Genomic DNA, 6,430 nt, shown 5'->3' with positions numbered 1-6,430 from the left:
TACACACAATACATGATAATGACAAAGCATAACAAGTTTTTAGATTTTTTTGCAAATGTATTAAAATATAAAACTGAAATATCACATTTACACAGCGATTACAGTGTCAAGTGGCAGTTGTGCAGAGGTGAGGACGGAATCAGGCGCAGGACACAGAACTGAGTAAAATAACGAACTTTACTCTGGAAAATAATCAGCCAATAAATCCACGCAGGGATAACAAACCCTAACACAACAGACTAACACAAAACCAGGAACAATCACGCACAAAACATAATAAGAACCAGAGGGTTAAATAGGGAAATAATAATAACGTAATGGGGACCAGGTGTGTACAATCAAGACATAACAAATGGAAAAAGAAACGTGGAACGGTGGCAGCTAGAAAGCCGGTGACGACGACCGACGAACGCTGCCCGAACAAGGAGAGGCACCAACTTCGGCGGAAGTCGTGACATACAGCCTTGAGTCTTCTTCAAATGTATTCAAAATAAAAAACTGAAATATCACATTTATATAAGTATTCAGACCCTTTACTCAGTACTTTGTTGAAGCACCTTTGGCAGCGATTACAACCTCGAGTCTTCTTGGGTATGACGCTACAAGCTTGGCACAACTATATTTGGGGAGTTTCTCGCATTCTTTTCTGCAGATCCTCTCAAGTTTTGTCAGGTTGGATGGGTAGCGTCGCTGCACATCTATTTTCAGGTCTCTTCAGAGATGTTCGATCGGGTTCAAGTCCGGGCTCTGGCTGAGCCACTCAAGGACATTCAGAGACTTTTTCCGAAGCCTCTTCTGTGTTGTCTTGGCTGTGTGCTTAGGGTCGTTGCCCTGTTGGAAGGTGACCTTTCGCCCCAGTCTGAGGTCCTGCACGCTCAGGAGCAGGTTTTCATCAAGGATCTCTCTGTACTTTTCTCCGTTCATCTTTCCCTCGATCCTGACTAGTCTCCCAGTCCCTGCCGCTGAAAAACATCCCCACAGCATGATGCTGCCACCACCATGCTTCACCGTAGGGATGGTTTCATGTTTCCTCCAGACACGACGCTTAGCATTCAGGCCAAAGAGTTCACTCTTGTTTTCATCAGACCGGAAAATATTGAGAATCCTTAGATGCATAATGAGGAGTGGCTTCCGTCCACTGATTGGTGGAGTGCTTCAGAGGTTGTCCTTCTGGAAGGTTCTCTCATCTCCACAGAGGAACTCTGGAGCTCTGTCAGAGTGACCATCGGGTTCTTGGTCACCTCCCTGACCAAGGCCCTTCTCCCCCGATTGCTTAGTTTGGCCGGGCTGCCAGCTCTAGGAAGTGTCTTGGTGGTTCCAAACTTCTTCCATTTAAGAATGACGGAGGCCACTGTGTTCTTGGGGACCTTCAATGCTACAGATCTTTTTTGGTACCCTTCCCCGGATCTGTGCCTCCACACAATCCTGTCTCAGAGCTCTACTGAAAATTCCTTCGACCTCATGGCTTGGTTTTTGCTCTGACATGCACTGTCAACTATGGAACCTTATATAGACAGGTGTGTGCCTTTCCAAATCATGTCTAATCAATTGAATTTACCACAGTTGGACTCCAATCAAGTTGTAGAAACATCTCAAGGATGATCAATGGAAACCGGATGCACCTGAGCTCTATTTCGAGTCTCATAGCAAAGGGTCTGAATACTTATGTAAATAAGGTGTTTCTGTTTTTTATTTTAATGTGTGTACGTTGATAAGGATTCTTAAAAAAAAAAGAATTTTAGAATAAGGCTGTAATGTAACAAAATTTGGATAAAGTAAAGGGTTCTGAATACTTTCCAAATGCACTGTATTTACTGTCAATCGCAATGCACTTGGGTGGGTACTTTTTTGGCTCATCCTGCAATTCAACTTTGGCATGCCTCACTTGTAATTACATTTAAACTCATAGGATACTTTAGATGTGCTTATTATTTTATAGTAAGCTACCGGCTACTGAGTGGAAACAACGTTTAATGTATTTCAACAGCTGAACTCTATTAGACTAACTAAGTGAGGAGATGTATTATAGGTAATGGATCTGTAGGTGACTTCTGAGAATGCTACAGACTTCGTGGCACTGCAGAAAGATCAGTATACCCCTCAATCCAGAGGTTGTGACTTCAAATCCCAGGTGGGGTCATTGAATGTCAGCACAAAGTAATCATGTGAAATGTAATCATCCACATGTTTGCTGAATAGCGTACCACTAACCTTAAAAATCTCACACCATTTAATGACTTCCCTTACAAAAAAAACACTTGAAATATACAGTTTCACATGTGCAGTTTTCTTTACATGTGAAAACAGAAGAGATGTGAGGTCAGTTGTTCCCATGTAGTTTCATGATATCACATGTTGAAATGTTGTATCCTCATGTTGTCACACTTATTTCACATGCGATCATGTTTTCCACATGCTCAAATGTTTTCACATGTGCAGTTTCCTGTTATGACATGTTGTTTTTACATGTTTACACATATTATCACATTAACTTCACATAAGATCACATGATCACATGTGAAATTCATGTGGTTTTTCCGTAAGGGTGGACAGGTGTGAGAAATATGGTGGAAAATCCAGAAAACCTCAGCCATGGTTACGACAACCCAACACTTTTAAATCCATGAGCGGGAGTGAAAGAAACACTTTGAGGAGAAGGTTAGAGAATGGTACAGTCAGTAGGGCTATACAGGGCCTTCAGAAAGTATTCATGCCCCTTGACTTATTCCACATTTTATTGTTACAGCCTGAATTCTAAATCAGTCTTTTCTTCTGACCCATCTACACACAATACCCCATAAATCTTGCACATTTATTGAAAATGAAATACAAAAATATCTCATTTACATCAGTATTCACACCCCTGAGTCATTACAATCACCTTTGGCAGCAATTACAGCTGTGCGTCTTTCTGGGTAAGTCTCTAAGAGCTTTACACACCTGGATTGTACAATATTTGCACATTATTTTTTATTTATTATTCAAGCTCTGTCAAGTTGGTTGTTGATCATTGCCAGCAATAAATAAACTTCAGTTAGTGCTAAACACAGCTGCTAGAATCTTGACTAGAACCCCAAAAATGTATCATATTACTCTAGTGCTAGCCTCTCTACACTGGCTTCCTGTTGGGGCTAGGGCTGATTTCAAGGTTTTACTGTTAACCTACAAAGCATTACATGGGCTTGCTACTACCTATCTCTCAGATTTGGTCCTGCTGTACATACCTACAAGTACGCTACGGTCACAAGACGCAGGCCTCCTTACTGTCCCTAGAATGTCTAAGGCAGGGCTTTGACCTGTCGAGCTCCTTTAGAGCTGTAAAATCTGGTACTGTGACCACAATTGGGACTTAGCCATAAATGGAATTTAAACTCATACCCTCTCGGTTGCTAGAAACCTGAAATGTCCTGCTACAGTGCAGCTACACCACCAGATCTGTGAGCATGAAAGAGATATGGGCCACAGACTTATTGGCAAGAATGCGTTTCTGCACTTTGCTTAAAGCTGTCCAAAATCAAGTAAATAATTGTCCAATCCATGTGAGAGACGCAGACTCGGTCTCAACCTTTAAGTCTTTATTGAAGACTCATCTCTTCAGTTGGTCCTATGATTGAGGGTAGTCTGGCCAAGGAGTGTGAAGGTGAACGGAAAGGCACTGGAGCAACGAACCGCCCTTGCTGTCTCTGCCTGGCTGGATCCCCTCTCTCCACTGGGATTCTTTGCCTCAAACCCTATTACAGGGGCTGAGTCACTGGCTTACTGGTGCTCTTCCATGCCATCCCTAGGAGGGGTGCGTCACTTGAGTGGGTTGAGTCACTGATGTGATCTTTCTGTCCTGGTTGGCGCCCCCCCTTGGGTTGTGCCGTGGGGGAGATCTTTGTGGGCTTTGTCTCAGAATGGTAAGTTGGTGGTTGGAGATATCCCTCTAGTGATGTGGGAGCTGTGCTTTGGCAAAGTGGGTGGGGTTATATCCTGCCTGTTTGGCCCTGTCCGGGGGTATTGTGCAAAAGTTTATGTGTCGGTGGGCTAGGGTAAGTCTGTTATATCTGGAGTATTTCTCCTGTCTTATCCGGTGTCCTGTGTGAATTTAAGTATGCTCTCTCTAATTCCCTCTCTCTTTTTCTCTTTTTCTGTCTTTCTTTCTTTCTTTCTTTCTTTCTTTCTTTCTTTCTTTCTCTCTCTCTCTTGGAGGACCTGAGCCCTAGGACCATGCCTCAGGACTACCTGGCCTGATGACTCCTTGCTGTCCCCAGTCCACCTGGTTGTGCTGCTGCTCCAGTTTCAACTGTTCTGCCTGCAGCTATGGAACCCTGACCTGTTCACAGGACGTGCTACCTGTCCCAGACCTGCTGTTTTCAACTCTCTAGAGACAGCAGGAGCGGTAGAGATACTCTGAATGATTGGCTATGAAAAGCCAAATGACATTTACTCTTGAGGTGCTGATCTGTTGCACCCTCTACAACCACTGTGATTATTATTATTTGACCCTGCTGGTCATCTATGAACATTTGAACATCTTGGCCATGTTCTGTTAAAATCTCCACCCGGCACAGCCAGAAGAGGACTGGCCACCCTTCATAGCCTGGTTCCTCTCTAGGTTTCTTCCTAGGTTCTGGCCTTTCTAGGGAGTTTTTCCTAGCCACCGTGCTTCTACACCTGCATTGCTTGCTGTTTTGGGTTTTAGGCTGGGTTTCTGTACAGCACTTTGTGACCTCAGCTGATGTAAGAAGGGCTTTATAAATACATTTGATTGATTGATTGATAGATAGCCATTTTCAAGTCTTGCCATAGATTTTCAAGACGATTTAAGTCAAAACTGTAACTAGACTACTCAATGTCATCTTGGTAAGCAACCCTAGTGTATATTTTGCCTGTGCTTATGTAACAGTATTGTTTCTGTCCCACTCCTCACCCCAACCTGGGCTCGAACCAGGTTAGAACCAGGGACCCACTGAATACATCAACAAGTGCCTCCCACATTTACCTATCGCTCCACAGAAGCCGCGGCACTTGCAGAGCAAGGGAAACAACTACTTCAAGGTCTCAGATTGAAAAGCTATTAGCGCGCAACCCGCTAACTAGCTAGCCATTTCACACCAGTTACACTTAGCTCTATTCTGTTTCTTTTTATCCTAAAAAACTCCCTAGTTCTTGCCAATGATAAGCATACCAATAACATGATGTAGGCACCACCATGCTTGAAAATATGAAGAGTGGTACTCAGTGATGTGTACAAACATAAAGCTTTGTATTCAGGACATAAAGTTAATTTCTTTGCCACATTTCTTTTGCAATTTTACTTTAGTGCCTTATCGCAAACAGGATGTTTTGGAATATTTTTATTCTGTACGGACTTCATTTGTTTCACTCTGTCATTTAGGTTAGTATTGTGGAGTAACTACAATGTTGATCTATCCTCAGTTTTCTCCTATCAGAGCCATTAAACTCTGAAACTTTTTTAAAGTCACCATTGGCCTCATGGTAAAATCTCTGAGCAGTTACCTCCACTCAGGGAAATAAGTCAGGAAGATGGCCTGCATCTTTGTAGGGACTGGGTGTATTGATACAACATCCACAGTGTAATTCACAACTTCACTCTGCTCAAAGGGATATACAATGTCTGATTTTTATTTTTTACACATCTACCAATAGTTGCCCTTTGTGAAGCATTGGAAAACCTCTGGTCTTTGTGGTTCAATCTGTTTGAAATGTACTGCTTGACTGAGAGACCGTATTGTATGTGTGGGGTACAGAGATGAGGAAGTCATTCATAAATTTGAAACACTGTTATTACACAGAGTGAGTCCACGCAATTGATTTAGTCTTGCCATAACAAAGAGGCTGAATACTTATTGACTCAAGACATTTCAGATTTTCATTTTTGATTAATTAAAAAAAATGTCTAAAAACATAATTCCACTTTGACCTTATGGGGTATTGTGTGTAGGCCAGTGACACAAAATGAATACTTTCTAAAGGCAATGTAGCCTTCTTGGTTGTAGGCTAAGTGTGGATGCCTCTGCCCTGTCAGAAGCTTAACCTAAGCATGGTGGATCCCTTCTCAGGCCATTTCCCCTCTTATCAACTCAGCACTTTAGAGGGGATACAGAGGATCCAGTGTAATCATAATGAATGCGTGTGCCTGTCTGCCTGCGGAAGAAATATGGTTCTGGTTTAACGCCTCGTATCTTTTACAGTGTCTCTGAGGCCCTCTCCCTAACACACACAAACGCTATGTCTTACTATACTTGTGAGGACTTTTTGGCGACCAACAATTGATTCCCATTCAAAATTCTATTTTCTCTAACCCCTAACCTAACCTAACCTAACCCTAACTCCTAACCCTAAACCTAATCACTAACCTTAACCATAATTCTAACCCTAGCCCCTAAACCTAAAATAGCCAATTTTTGTTGGTTTACTATTCTTA

The sequence above is a fragment of the Salvelinus alpinus genome, chromosome 14 (assembly GCF_045679555.1).
Source record: "Salvelinus alpinus chromosome 14, SLU_Salpinus.1, whole genome shotgun sequence".
NCBI classification, from domain to species: Eukaryota; Metazoa; Chordata; class Actinopteri; order Salmoniformes; family Salmonidae; genus Salvelinus; species Salvelinus alpinus.
Note: the sequence above shows the minus strand (reverse complement) of the source record.